General features: G+C 41.5%; 1 protein-coding gene across 5 annotated transcripts in view; it reads right to left on the bottom strand.

Moving 5' to 3' along the window:
- Window positions 1–11,298, bottom strand: part of trps1 (trichorhinophalangeal syndrome I) — a 58,282-nt gene extending 46,984 nt beyond the window's left edge. The window contains exon 1 of one of the 5 annotated variants that reach the window (XM_031866315.1): window positions 10,806–11,298. The gene's annotated coding sequence lies outside the window, so the exon portion shown is untranslated. Of the gene's footprint in view, window positions 1–10,232; window positions 10,501–10,805 lie in introns of those variants that run through there. The other 4 variants (XM_031866314.1, XM_031866316.1, XM_031866317.1 and 1 more) reach the window with 4 other exon arrangements.
- Between the last annotated feature and the right edge of the window lie 4,758 nt (window positions 11,299–16,056).

Here is a 16,056-nt window from a genome sequence, read left to right as displayed (position 1 = left end):
TTTTTTTTTTTTACAACCGCCGCTGCTGCTAACTGATCTGCTGCTTCTCACCCCACACGCTGTTTTTCCTTCACTCTCTGTTCTTTTTCCCCATCTCTCCTCCGTATTCATCTGAGAAAGTGAACTGCGTTGAAGCGGCCTCACTCTTCAGAATTACTCAGGAAAGACGTGGAACACTTTGCTTCGTAACCCCCACGTGCATGCATCAGAGTGGAGCTGTGGACCTGTGGTGCAATATTGCCGGAACACATCCTGAGAAACAAAGCAACGTCCAAGCGCCTGAAAGAACACAAGACAACAGAGGGAGTGGCCGACTGAGGAGGCTTTTTAGGCGATCTGTTAAGGCACTTCATCTGCCCTAGTTTCTTTAATCTCCTTCCCTACCAATGCTCTGCAGGAAACTAAACTGACATTTTTATAATCTAATCATTTAACTCACTGACTCCTCTAAAAAGAGCCAGAGAGAGAGAGAGAGAGAGCGAGAGAGAGAGAGAGAGAGAGAGAGAGAGAGAGAGAGAGAGAGAGAGAGCAAACGGTAGAAGAGAGATACTCACATCTAGGTGAAATCAGCCACTAAAGGAAAAAGGGGAGAGGACAAGTCTGTGTGCAAAGCACTAAAAAGCCCAAAAGCCATGTTGCAGAACAAACGCCATGCCCCCCCACTGTGCTTTTCCACCCAGCCCAACACACACACACACACACACACACACACACACACACACACAGGCCCAGAGTAAATTTAACTGTCAGCCGTAAAGTTTTTCAACTATAGCAAGTGGTCTTTTGCCCCCTCTTTTCCTCCCCCCACTCCTGTGCCCATGCAAATGAGTTCCTCATCTGTCCATCCATCCTTCCTTCCTTCTTTATTGCCTTTCCTACTCCATTTCCACCTTATTGTTCTAAGCACTTCTTTTCTTAAGTCTATCACAGCCTTGTTTTATGAACTTTCCTCACCCTTTGTCTCGCTTCCTTTCTCCTTCCCTCGCTCCATCCATCCCCGTCTGTGTCTCCCCACTCCACAGGCCAATACTGACCATAGCCACCTCTCTTTCTCCCCGTTCCTTATCTTCTCCCTCCCCAGAAATGAAAAAAACAGCCTTTCCCTCTTCCTTGTCCCTTCATCCATTCTTCCTTAAACCCCCAACCCCCCTACAACCCACACACATACACACTTCTGACTGTGGGCCTCTGACACCCACCTTCTCCTCTCCCTCCACAAAAGTCTCAAAGACCCCCAGATGTGCGCCCCCTTAATTTCCATTTCAAAAAAGAAACACCTCCCTTCCTCCATCATCCGTCTATCCACGGATCCACTTGATCATACACACAGCAGACACTTCAAAAACACTGCAACACATGCACACACACACACGTCTCAGAGAGTAGACTTCTTTCTTTTTTGTGAGACAAAGTTTGAGAAAAAAAAAAAAAAAAAAAAAAAAAAAAAAAAGATTTAAATGCTGACCATGACAAATATCACGTATCGGATCCTTCTGCTGCACTGTTGAACAGTCTATTGTCATTACCAACAGAAGACTTCGCCTTTCAGAGAGATTTATTCTAAACATGCTGGCCGTCAAATAATGTGGTTTTGAGTTTTTCCCTTAAATAATAATCCGACGACTGTGCAATTAATGGAAAAAATAAAGGACAGAAACCAAAAACTTTGCCTCTCCAACCGGCCTAATTTCAGCTACGTTGGTTTGTTCAATGAATCTGTTCCTTCAGAGAATCTATTTTACTTTTCTGCATACAAGTACCTAAAAGTATCCTTAACTCCTTCCGTCCTTGTTTAGTACAAAGACTCAAAACAAGAGGTCCGCTGCAGATAAAGTGTCACTGAGGAAAGATCCACCTGAGCCAACAGGTTTTGGCTTACTGCCCAAAGTCAACGATTTCATTTGAGATCAAAGTATTCCCTACGTTATATATGACAAACACATTAAACTAAACTTTCTGTAGGACAAGCTGCTACACCTTTAAATCTGCAGATTAAGCACTCTTAACCGCTGGAAGAGAAGATGAATCCCTGCTTCTTTCAAAGTTGATGTGGTTTGAAGCGAAGCCCTGAGGGCATCAAGCTCAAACTGTCTGCAGGGCTGTACCCCCCTAAAGCCCAAAGCTGCTGTACTGCAGGGTTATTTAACAGACTCAGAAATCCAGCTGGTGAAGGACAGGTGACAGTTTGCTGTATCCGACCACATTTTGGGCACAAATGTCAAGCTGGACCAGAGGCAAGTTCGAAGGGTATCTCCCTGTGCTGTCTCTCTGCTACGAGGGCAGCCGGCCGGGGTTGCATGGATAAAAGAAGCACAAACAGGCCAGACTGGAGTTACAGCTACTCAAACCCATGCTCAGTCTTTATTTGAATGTTTCTGCTGCAGTCGAAACTGGCCACACAGCCAGAAGCACGCTCAGCAAACCTGCAGAGGCCGGTGTGTGGCTATTCGCTTTAATAAAAAAGAATTTAAATAAAAGAGCGGTTAGCCGTTTAAATCATAGTTTTAATTTGACGGGACGCCGTAAAAAAGTCTGCCCCTTATTACACAGACAGACAAAACTCTGTCTCACACACACACACACACACACACAGTGACAGACGCACGCATGCAGGCACACAGAGTGAGGACAAAGACTACTTTGAAAAGTTACTCAGCCACCAGATGTTTTAGCCAGATCCCAGACTACAATACTAATGGGGCTGTACGTGTGTGTGTGTGTGTGTGTGTGTGTGTGTGTGTGTGTGTGTGTGTGTGGGGAGGGAGCTAAAATAGTTTTAAAAGCGGCACAAATGAGTCCCATTCCTCAGCAGGTATGTAGTTATAACTCAGCAACATGTGCGACTTCAGATTTGATATCATATTTCACACCATCACACAATGTCAGTGTGCATTTACACTTGTAATGAAAGCTAATTGCACTCTCGGAGCAATTAAAAGCAGCATTTTTGACAGTGGTTACAGAGCAATGGAGCGCCGTCTCTTGCGTCACGGTGAGGATGAGAGAAACAGAGATTTAGAGATGAAGACACAGAATAAGGGGAAAGTGAAACGCAAAGCAACAAATTGGTCAGCTGAGAAATGAAAGTGTGTGTGTAACATAAGCGTGTGCACAGGTTCTTGGTTTGACTGTTGCCAGAAAAGACAGTTAACCTTCAGTAATAAACAATCGGTGAGTCAATTCAATCACAACCGAGCGGCGAATGAGACCGATTTTTTGACCTCAACGGAAGGAGAGAAGTGCTGATAGCACAAAAACATCTAACGCATCAAACGCTGAACTGCAGAGGGTTGAAATAACCTGCGAACAGACAAGATCCACCGCTGAAACACTGCGTTGGTGGTCCTGCAAGCTCAGATAAGTAGCTTGAGGGAAGGTGATATGAAATGCAGTTCTTCTGACCCTCATCTGTCGAACACATTACAACTTGTTGGTTAAATACAAATCTTTAACCTGTAAAAGCGGGCGATCCTTAGTTCTGCACTACCAGACAGATGTGTTGTTTCCCGGTGGGCCATTTTCCAACATGCATAAAATCTAATTACTTGCTTTCATTCAGCATCAATGGACTGTGCCCTCACTTTGGAGTGAGTACACTTCTTCTTTTTTTTTTTTGAGTAGCTTCCCCTGATAAAAAAAAAAAAAAAAAAAAAAAAAAAAAAAAAAAAAAAAAAAAAAACACCTCTACTTGAGAAAAGTCTCGCTGAATTACGCAAACCGTACTGGAGGGAAATGGTTCAGTAGCTTCTCCATCTGCGTGCTGCACCGCCTTTTCATTCTTCAACACAAAAGAAGCTTACAACATAAATCACATTCAAATTCATGCCACTTGTGTCACCGTCACATTTTCTGTAGATAATTTTTTTGCTGTCTGGTCTGCTGGGTGAAAACTGGAAGAAATGACGTGGCGTGGCTGTGCTCGGGACCACTTGAGCTCAGTATACAAAAAAAAAAAAAAAAAAAAAAAAAAAAAAATGTATTCATAACGCCACAAGTTGGAGAGACGTTTTACAGCTGATGTCGCAATCACTCTCTGTATAATCTCTCCTTTATCTCCTCATTATTCTGGACTCTTTGATACGCCACAGGAATACAGGAACGATGCACATGCGTGTGCCGACACTGGCTTTGGAATGGATATATATAATACATACATAACAATATCATATATCACAACTCTTGATTTACTTTCTGACCTCTTACTATAACTTAGAGATATTTTACTACTAGCTTATTGCTCAGAAGCACTTTGAAATTCATGGCATGTGTATTTTAACACATACGTGACAACGTCATATTCTGACGGAGACATCCAGATCTCCCTGTTTGTTGTCCCTGTAGTTACTGACAACGAGCAGAGCTATACTTAAGACAGTGCGTGTACTCCTGTCAGGTAAACACTGGCACAAAGGAAATACATAATCTCTGACAAAACCAGATTCAAGCTGCACGTTCACCGTGACGCATTACCTTTCAAAACAGAGTTGTCTTTAGCAAAACGAGCTTGAATTTCCTCTTCTGTAAATCGACCCTGTCGGGATTATTGTTAAAAGGAAATCAAAGCAAATGACAGCACACTAAAAAAAAAGTCCTGCTACCGTGCTCACACTGACGTAGCAGTTGCAAGTACATTTGGTCGACTCCACAAACCACAACCTCATAAAATATTGTCACTATGAGAAAAGAAAATAAAAAAGGATTCAAAGATTCAAAACTTCCACAATAAATCACCTCAATTGCAAAATTGACTTCCCTTTTATGATTTTTGATGCATGTTGTGGCTCAACATTCATCAGCACAAGTTATTGTAATTAGACTTTTGTAAATGTCAAACCGTCAAGAGGAAGATTTATTGACTACCGCCACAACAAGACACAACTCGTGGCTGTATGCTCAAAGCACAAAGTCTAATTCGTCCCAACAATCCTCTCATATTTGGAATAAACACGGTCGATTAGCTCACGATCGAGCGAATGAGCGTCGATTCATTTTCAATGATATCTTGCTTTGTTTGAAAGTTAATTGAAGGCATGCCTTGGAACCAATCGTGCGCCGTGTTTTACACGAGGTCTAAAGACACATGAATGACGCCAGATGACGTCTGGGTGCACAGGAAACGTATACGAGTATACCGCTGAGTCAAAGCAGTCAGAACTCTCGCGACTCATAACACATCACGAGCCAGCGGGTTTCAAAGACGGGCGAGCTTTTGTGAAAACCAGCTCTGGAGCCAAAGTTGTGTCGATTAAAAAAAAAATATGGTTTCCAAATCTCTCCGGTACCACAAATAAAAACAGCCCGCGTCCATTCAGAATCAATGTCTGCCGTGTGACTCACAGGTTTGACTGACAGACAGAAAGCTACACGTAGCGAGCAGGTGTTGTTGGGTGCCACCGTTTGGTAGCAGCTTAGTCTCTATACCGCCACAAGACCAAACTGCTGCACGTGTCATCACCTTCTACTGCTGCCTAAAGCCGCTCAACCACCGCTTTTATCAGTCTCCACTGTATCGTGACAGAGGGATTATTTACTCTCAGATCAAAGGGGAGGAAAAATTGTCTCATATTTAGGATTTGTCTGACAAAAAATAAGAACTACAAAATGGGGGACGAAAAAAAAAAAGGAATCATTTCACCCTAAACCAAGACCATGTGCTCGATATCTGAAGCAGGCCGTCTAAAAGACAGGCTTATAAAAGACCAAAGACATTAGAGACAAACTCAAGCCTAAACAAGGCAGTGCTAACCACAGACGGAGAGTTGGGATGACATTTTGGGCATTTAGCAGACACTCTTTTTTCCAGAGTGACTTCCAGTAACTGCAACAGGAGAGTCGGCTCAGATCCGCGCGTCGCCCCGTGTTACAAGCGGCTGAAGTAAAGCAATTAAAAAGAAAGGGCCAGAACAATGTGCCCAGACGGTAAAATAAGATCAGAACAATTGTGTCCTTGAGATGCGAGCAAAAACAAGAGACGGTGCGGTACAGAAGCGTGAGCTACAGGAGCTGTGAGCCAAGAGAGCCAGAAGCCTTGCAAAAAGCGTCTTCTTTTCTTTTTTCTTCTTTAAATAAACTATCCGTGACAAATGGATGTTTTCCTTTATCTGAACTGCAGGCAAGGTTGAGATGAATAACGTCTGATTGCCCTAATACTGCTGATGCTAATCTTTTCCTGCTTATTGGAAACAGCGAGTTAAGACGGTTGACGTTGGGAAATAAAACGGGGATCAGAAAATAGAAGAGAGTAGTGACTCCACGTGAGGAGAAATACCTAAAGTCCTTCCCATCTTCTTAGGTTTAAACACGACAGAACCCGCTGATCTGAAGAGCCCAGAAGTAATAACCACAGGAGCTTAATGGTGCGGTAAAGGAGACGTTGGGTAAATGTCAGCTGTGAACACTTGTGCCGGATTATTTGAGCAAAGTGCTCCATTCAATTATCAGACACTTCAAAATACACAAAAGGAAAAAAGCCCTTAATTAAAAGAGTGAAATCAAAGTTTTAAAAACAATTGCTCCTGGTGCCACTTCAGTCACAACTAATGAAGTCCTTTATTGCCTTAACAATACAAAGTGTTCAGCTCAACTGGTTTTAGGAGGGCTGTTATCTCCTTAAATCAGGGAGACGACAGCTGTTTATCACTTTCACTCACTCATCTGTGGCGAGGCAACAGGTCGGTGAATGGGGTCATTTGCAGGCTGGCCGATATGCCATCTGCACACAGAATACCAGAGCGCAGAACAGCAATAACAAGCAGAGATTAACGGAGATCAGCCCTTTGTTCCTCGTGTCAGACGTTATAAGAAGCTGGAACGGGACACAAACACTCTGAGGAAGGACACGCGTCAGTCCGGACCAGAAGGAGCGAGACAGCAGCGAGGTTATTAATTTTTTCTGTGTAATATTCAGGTCTCTACAACTTCTCCAGGTCTTGACCCACCATTTAAAAGAATGTTGTTTCCATATTTATATCAGATACACTTTTTACCTCCTTTATTCTCATGCTTTCCTCGTCAATAATTACGGCTGGGCGATACGGCCAAAAATCGTCCATCACGATACGTGTCATTTCATATCTCGATGACAACATATATCACGATGAAGCATGTTCTTCTGATAATTCAATTAATAAATAAATAGTCCGTATGAAATGACAACATGGTGAAGCCTGTTTTTGTATACTTTGTGAGAATTAAATACTTGACAATTGAAAAGTACGGAGTATTTTATCATGTAATTAGGAACTGTTTGGAGTGATATTATAGAAAATAAATAAATATGTTTTTCCAGCTATACACATGTTTACATACATGCACACAAATAGAGAGTAATTGGATGAAGTCTTATTTAACTTTTGTTCAGAGAAATCTGAGTCAGTATGCGCTTGTTATTATGAATTTAGACTCGTGTAATTGTGCATCACCATATCGGATTTCATCACAATACAATTCAATGAAAGACATTAAATGACCGTATTGAATTATCGCTCAGCCCTCCATATAATATCAACTTGCAGATAAACTTTGCCCTTTTTCAAAATACACCAATATTCCAAAAAAGTGTACAAACAAAAAGCAAACTCTTTTCCACCTTGATAATTATCATTACGAGTTTGAAGGAAACCATATTGCATAACAAACGTGTCTCTTTCTCTCCAAACACCTTCGTGATGCTTTGGAGGCAGTAAAAAAAATCAGTCACATGTCCGCCAATGAAATCACTTCAGTTCTCCCCAGAGGAGCCGTCTTGGACCCGGGGCGAGAATGTTCTTTTTACAAACCGGCCTTCTCCCCTTGAAACGCGGCGCCGCTTTGAAAAACGAACGAAGACAAATGCGCGGCAGCCCACAAAATCCCTGGAGTTATTCCTCGTGTCTTACAGAGCATCAAACCGTCAATAAAACACAAGGAGATACATTCCAGCTATAGTGGAACAGGACATTTCTGACTTCCCTAACTCCATGTGCTCTCCCCTCTCAAAACTTTCTCTCTTCCCAGTTCCACCGCAGAGACTTCACATATTGCAGCCATATGAGTAAGCCATGGCTGTCTCCACGGCACACACACACACACACACAGACACACACAGACACGCATACAGGAAAAAGCGCTGTGCTCTCTCCCACTCTGTCTCACACACACACACGGGAAAGAGTTTTACAAGCAGAGGTTCTCTTTAGGAAGTCGTCAACTGTTTTGACGTTTAATAGCAGCTACAAACAAGGCCGTGAGACAATAATATCCAGTGTCTGGAAAGAAGAACTTTTTTCAAAAGGCTAGAGAAGGAGATTGATACATTGCTTGATCACCGGTTCAAAAGAAGCTTGTTAAATGTTTGCAAAAGTTTAACAAAGCAATATACATTACACGCGTGATATCTGCGGGTGTAAGAACATGCAGCGACTCAAAGTTAAGAGAGACGGATACCAGCGAGGCTGGTCGTATCTTAGGGGGGAAAAAAACAACACACAAGTTGGACACGAGAAGGACAACGAAGCAAAGGACATGTTTACAACTGAGTTTAAAGTCGATGTCAGTTAAAAGCACTTACTTACAAAGTGCCTTGAGATGCCAGTGTGAGTATCAAACTCCTCGATTCAAATCATACGTGTCAGTTTGGCAAAAAAAATTATTTTAAAAGTAGAAAAACTTGATTACATCTGTAGGAATTTGTGGGACTATATTTTAAGAAAGGCAGCATAAAGCGAGCACGTGTTACAACACGGTTTGAAAAAGTTACACACGGAACTGTACGTGACACAAATGTACCGAGCTTTAACCGAGACGGGAATATTCAGAGCTTCTACTAGGAAAACAAGTTCTTTACAAAGTTTTTGTTACTTTGTAAAGTCTTGTTATTTTTGAAAACAAGTAATAAAAACAACCATTTGTCGAAATCCTAGATCTCACAGGCGATGGCGTGGCTTACACTGCTCACTGTCCTAAACAAATACTCGTCTAAAAGCCTTCAAATCCGATTTGTGTTCGTATGCTGCTGGTAAAAAGTGCAAAACAAACATAAAAGTTTCACAAATCTTTTTCGCTGATTTCTAGTTTTCCTCAAGTGCTCCCCACAGCTTTAGAGGTGTGTGTGTGTGTGTGTGTGTGTGTGTGTGTGTGTGTGTATGTATAACCGTCCACTACCGCTGTGGCCGAGAGCACAAAACTTTCAAAAGTTTCACAGAATCTATTATAACTCTTTTAAGGGAATATCTGAAGCCAGAACTGAGTGTTTTTAAGATTATCAATTCAAAACAGCATCGTAAACGTGCTTCAAAAAGTCAGTGTTGCATTTTATGAAGCCGTGAAGATGAAGATGCAGACAGACATGCTTCATGTATTTTAAAAAAGGACCATAGGAACCTCTTGATAAAACCCAAACTGTGTGGGTCCGAGTAAAGTTACACGGGCTGAGGTTATCTGTTGAATTAAAGTCGGGCCCCCAACAGAAGCAGGGCTTCAGGGGCCAGAGCTGCCGGGCTGTGGAGGGCTGTGTAGAAAGCTTCCTCGCAGTGAGTGCCTCATTGTGCTGCTTCACATGCTCTGCTCTCCCCACACAGTTGTCATGCCTACCCCGGCTCCCTTATCTCAAAGGAACATCACGGTTTCTTACGACAGGAGGAGGAGGGGGGGCAGTACACTTTAAAAAAAGTTGAGTGGAAATGCAACTCATGAAAAGTTCAACAACAACAACAAACAAAACAAAATATAAGCGCGATGTTTGAGGTGATAAGTACTCTGTTGATAAGAGAGGATGTGTTGAGGATCTTTTTTTTTTACGACATTTCACATCCACCATGCGCCCTCGAGCTTACTAACAATGAAAGAGGTGCAGAAACAGCGCCATATCGGCTGTAAAAACCACTTGACAAAACGCGATCTCTTTCATCTCGAGTGTCACTGCCCTTTCCCACGTTCAACACTTCGCAACGCGTCTTATAACTTTACGTTCATCTTTCTGCACAAATCGTATTTTCTCCTGCGACGTGCGTCATTCGGAACGGACCCACAAAGTCTGAACTTGAGTTATCATCAAGCTTTGCAGGCAGAATAGTAATGGGGAAGAACCAAAAAAGTTATCAATGAAAACAAAAACAAAAAAGTAACACAGAGAGCTAGTATGCGGTGACAAAATCACGCAAGAGTCCGACCGGTTTCTATCTAAGCAAGTCAAAGTCAGGATGATCGTGAATTAATATCCTAAAAAAAAACAAAAAACAAGAAACAAAACTTACCAAAAGAAACACACAAACCTACTAAAGTCACTCCACGTCCCCTTGTCGCGGACTTCAAACTCAGTCTTTAAACCAAAAAGCAGTAGCCGGTCCCAAAGTAGCCCCCCACTTTGTATTAGTGTGGCGTTTGGGTGTCCTAACCTAAATGTAAGTTGCCATGTGAATTCAAAGCGGTGCTTCTCTCTTTTCCTCTCTCTCATTCAGCGGATCCCTTCTTTCCTTACCGACGCTGCTCAGGCCGTTAGTTACATAAGACGCAAACCGACTGCTGCCCGTCGTAAAAAAAAAAAAAAAAAAAAAAAAAAAAAAAACCCCACTCACGGCTAACAGCGATATTTTGTCTCCTTTAAAACGCAGCGGTTGAGAGCCCCCGGTTCCCATTTTAAGACCAACACAATTCCATCTTCCCCACTTGTCCGAGAGCATGCATTTCGCCATCTACAACTCCAACCGTGCATCGCCGATGTATTTTTTTTTTTGGTTGTTTACAATGCCACTGCACCAACTAGTAGAGAGGGCTGTATGCATGGTGTGCATTTTGTGTTTGGTCGTGTTTCTCTTGGTGCTGCTTACCTGTTGATCAAAAATAAGCATTAGCCTCTTTTTCTCTCAGTGTGTGTCTCTTTCAGCAGCCTGTTAAGATGGTGGCTGGCTGTGCTGGCTGCTTGGCTGGCTGGTTCGTCTCTTTGTGGGTTTTTTTTTGTTTGTTGATGATGTCGGACGGGGTGACAGTGTCTTGGCTGTCTCTCTCTCTCTCTTTTTCTTTGGTCTGAGAGAGAGAGAGAGATAGTTAAGGCTTCGCGGCAAATAGCACGTTAAACTAGGCTGATACCGACTGATTAGTGAGATTGTCTCTGGTATAATATTCCGATGTGATAGTTTGTTATTTTAGCCGCTCAGAGCCCGGATTTACTGGCCACAGCAAACCAAAGCGGAGCAGCTCGTTATCTGTTTTTTTTGTTGTTTTTTTTGTTCAGACTAGTGTTATCGCTTTGCTGTGACAGGACCTCTGCCTGTCTCTCTGTACGCTGTGGGCATTACGTCAGAGGAGGAAGACACAGCAGCTCTATTAATATCAAGAAGCCACCCGAAGACTGACTCTTAAAGTGACACGCACTGTAAGCGCACTTATTTACGCAGTTGATACTAAACCAAATCAATTACGCCACTAGAATAGAGGACACGGACTCTTAAAGCGATACTGACTCACTATCTCACTGATTCACGCAGTTCTGAAACAAATCGATCAGGACTACTCAAACAAAGTCAAGAAGACGAACTTTAAGTGGAACACGCTGTAATGTACATTTTTACGCGGTTGATACTAAACCAAATCAACTACTATAATAATTTAAGAACACCGATCGTCTTAAAGTGACACACACTGTTGTTTAACTTATTTATACACATAATAGTAAACCAAAAAAAATGACAGAAAATGTTATTAATATAATTAACATAGAAAGTACTTGTTGAGTATTGAGAGTTGACTACACTGACATTGAAGTTTTAATTGTTTACTCTCAGCAATTCTCACCAACATAAATTATTTCTCCTTTACGCTTAAATAATGTTCATGAAAAGGCAGAATATATTAAATGTATTCCCTATGTTCATGCTTTGAAACCTACATTGTTTGCATTGGTTTGTATTCTTCTTCTCCTCTCTCATTGGTGCACAACTGCCTCATGTTGTATTACCACCAACAACTGTTAAACTGCATTAGCATGCTCTGAAGTCAAATTAAATGTATATCCCTGCGCCCTAAGCTTGTAGCGTTCATGTGTGCACATGCAAACATTAGGCTCTGTTACAGCATCAGATACAAACAATATTGGGACCCACTCGTCAAAACATTGCTCTACTGGAAAAACTCCACAGAGTAGCTTTAAGTGTTAAATAAAACAGACTGACTATCTATTACCACTGGTGGAAGTAGTACTAACATCTAACCAACAGCAATAATACAATGTTAAAATGTGAATATATTAATATAACAAATAAAAGCCCTGCTTTCAAAAGTATATAAGTATTAGCAGTAAAATGTAATTGAATATCACAACCAAAGGAAGCAGTCTGAAGAATAGGCCCTTCAGATAGTTGAATGATATGTAATTACAATTCTGATTCATACTAAACATATCCTTGTGGCACAACAAGCTTAAGGTGAATGGGAAAACTTTGAACCATATGCAAATATCTTATTATAGCATTGTATAACACCTGTAGCTTAATTGTAAAACGTGGGCGATCTGATTATAGTGTGAAATGTGTTAATCTTAAACAAATTTGATGTGGTTTCTCCTCTACGCTGCAAGATCAGATGTGCATACATATTAATAACTCTTATCTGGTATCACCACCTCTCCCTGAGGGTGAATGACACCTGGGCCAGCACGATCAAAATCTCCATCAGATAAGTGAAACGATAATCTGCCTTGTCTTGGGCAGCTAGTGCGTCTACTGTGATGCTCTGCAGATACAGTAGAGGTAATGTTACAACTCATTTTTATGTCATTCATGATTTGACGTTATCCTTGTTACGTTCTAAACCTCATTGTAGACCAATCGATGAGGCAGGAGTCTAAGTTCAGAATGCAATGCTGTTTTATTGTCATTCTTTTGACGATAAGAACTTTTTTATATGTATTTGTTTAAGCTCTGCAAAGAGAGAACAACACATTCTTAACATTAAATAATATATTTCAACAGAAATTGTGTGCAGTAGTCAAAGTAAATGAAATATCAAATTAAGTTAGAAGACAAACACAACGTAGTAGGGGTTTAAAGATAGGACAAAGGGAGGCAGGCAGCCTGTAGCCTCTTGTTAAGATGCAGTGGCTGCACCTGAGGAGGGTGTTTCTGAGCTGGGCTGCTGTTGAAGAGTCAAAGAATGACGCCCTATGTCTTTTCCTAACCACTTTTCCTTGGACCTCAGTGGAAAACGTCATGAAACGCTGAGGAAAGTTGTGAAGAAGAATTCAACCGTGGCGCTCAGAGAATACGACTGCACTATTACCAACACATAGAACATGAGTACAGTGAGAGACTTGATGCTGCGCAGTAAAGGATCCCTGTCCGCACTAGAATCGCACCACCTAAAAAGGATGTTTTTCATTTATCCATATTAAACAGCAACAGCGTTGCTTCAAATGTTGCTGAATGTTTTTGTTGGCTATATCATATTCAGTCGGGCCTTTAGACTTTTCTTATGGTGGCCATAATGCAAAAATAATCAAAGACTAGTTTACAAGAATGGAGTGGGAGTGGGAGTGGGGGGGAGCATAAATAATGAATATGCCCTTGTTAGCTTGGTATGAAAACCAGGCTGTGGGCTAAGCCTCTCACCCCTTCCCTTCACAGTCCTTCTCCCATTGCCCCACGGGGAGGAAGGGACTCTGAACTTTTCAGTTTCTTTCTCAAAACACTGCCCTTCAAAAGCCAAAGGTAAGAATTTTTTTGCTAACAAAGGCAATAACGCAGCCTCCAGGCATACACTCTGCTGGATCCACCACCTCCTGAGTGGTGCAGGCTTTGGACTGGCCACAGAGAAAAAGTCACACTGAAGAAATAATACACCTGCCACAAGTCTTCCACATACAAGTGCCCTGGATTTATTTTGGAAGTGTCCCATTTTCTTGCCTTCCTCCGTTATTTTCTTCAACAGTTTCTTCAAGACGTAGCTTGTTTACCCTTGTCCTATCGTATCCTCTTCTTATTGGAAACTAATATTGTCCTGTTGGTAAAGAAAATCTTCCTGCACTCAACAACAGGGGGTGTAGGTAATACTATAGTGCAGCAATCCTGCTTGTGATGACACATCTACCCGTGATGACACCCACAAAACTTTCTTTTTGTTTCACGTTGTCACTGTCATCACTGTGCTGTTTGAAGAATATTGTCACAGCCCTCTTTTTTTTCCACGCCTCCTCAATGTGGTGTCTGAAATAAATGGCATTTCCCGCTGTTTTCAAGGTATATTTGTCACATCCCTCCCAGCTCTCTCTCCTGGATCTGCTGTCTCTGTGTATGGCTATCATCTCTTCATATAGGGGGGCTGTTAAGGGAGCAGACTAGAAAGCAGCAGGCTTACAATATCACTCTTCTGTGTGGTTACACAGTGCAGATTTTTCAAATAGTCAAAATGGCAGCAAGGAATTGTGTCCCTCCTCCGCCTGCTCCGTCTTTATTACGTCTTAATTAGGGGCTCACTGATCTGGTCCACTTCATCCAATACTTTCTTTGAGGATCGGGTAACGGCCAGATGTGACGGATGTGTGTTTGTGTTTCCCTTTGCATATGTTTTAAAAATCACAAACTCCCCATAATAAGATTAATAAAACCAACACATTATTTTGAAATTTAAAATTGAGTTGGAAAAGTGAGAGAATTCCTCATTGCTGTATTAAAATAATTTGTCATAAATGGTCTTAAAATACGGCCTTAAGGCTCAAATGTCAGGTGAAATGATATTAAGCATTCACAGCAGCAATAAATAAAAAAACGCATTTATTCTTTTAATAACAAGGTCAAGTGAAAAGAAAATCCTTGGACTCTGCTGTCTGAAAAACAAATAGTAAGATTCCTCCACAGCCTTGGATCAATGCAGTTTTCATCTTTATTGCCAAGCTTTTGATGTAGCTGACCTAAATCAGGGACTATGAAGAGGACGATGAATGAGCGTGTATGTACACAACAGCAAGCCATAGCCCAGTAATCAGCAAGACGCACAATCCCTGTGACAAGAGCTTTTGAGTCAGCATATAGAGAGAATTGAATTTCGATATTGCGTAAGCAATAAATACTTTTTGTTTCTCGAGTTTGTACACAAACCTCCAAGCTGAGTAAAGGCTTAAAAAACTGTTTGTACAAAAACATACAACACAGATGTACAAAACACAAGAAGTATGTGAAAGTATACCTGTGGACCTTTATTGATCGAAGTAGAAGACGGTTCAACAGAGTCTGAAAAACACAAGAAGAGGCATCTGGTGTGGACTCTCTACCTACCTGCTGCTGTTACTGATAAAGTCTGCTCCAAGGCAATACCATGTTCTTCTGTTAGATCATGTGAAATGATGATCGTGTCCTCAGAAGACCAGTACAATTTGAATAAAACTACAGCAACACTGTGACCGTCTGTCCGTCTATCTATAACCAGAGTCTACCGTGCTGTGCTTAGTTTCTTATATTTGTCTTTGTCTCTTTCCACACCAGTTTGTCTGGAGGCAGCTTGCTGATTTTTTCCAGTTGGTCAGTGTGGCTCCCTGGCAGACGCCTGTCTTGTAGACGGGCACTTACCTAAACAAAGAGGCTCCTTCAGACACTTTTCTTCTGAAACTGCCTGCTGTTTTTAAAAAACATCTTCTTCCATTTTCATTTTTTTTTTATGTATTTGGGCATTTGGCTTTTTTATTAGTCGTGCTGAGGTATGGGGCGACAGGAAAGACTGAGAATACCAAAGGTGTCAGGTTGACTCACAATGTGGACATTGCTTTTACAGGGTCAGTGCCGTAACCCTCTGACTCATCACAACACACCAACCCACTTTTTCCACATTAGATTCATCGTTTGTTATTAAACATATCACCATGACCCTGAGATTCCCAAAGTCCATCCAAGACTTTATTACCAAATTCCAACAATGGTATTGATCTCTAACCTTAGCAACAAAAAAAGAGAGAGCTGAATAATGATGACAAAACATTTAAGTGGACAATTAAGCAATTCGCCAATTGGATCCTTTAAGCGTTTTATGGGCTATGTGGTTAAAATGTTTTAGTCCGCCAAGTAACAAGCTATCCTTCGATTTAATAAAAAGCAT

Source organism: Anarrhichthys ocellatus, unplaced genomic scaffold (assembly GCF_004355925.1).
Source record: "Anarrhichthys ocellatus isolate YVR2014 unplaced genomic scaffold, GSC_Weel_1.0 scaffold35, whole genome shotgun sequence".
Classification (NCBI taxonomy): Eukaryota; Metazoa; Chordata; class Actinopteri; order Perciformes; family Anarhichadidae; genus Anarrhichthys; species Anarrhichthys ocellatus.
This window is presented reverse-complemented; position numbering and strand designations above follow the sequence as displayed.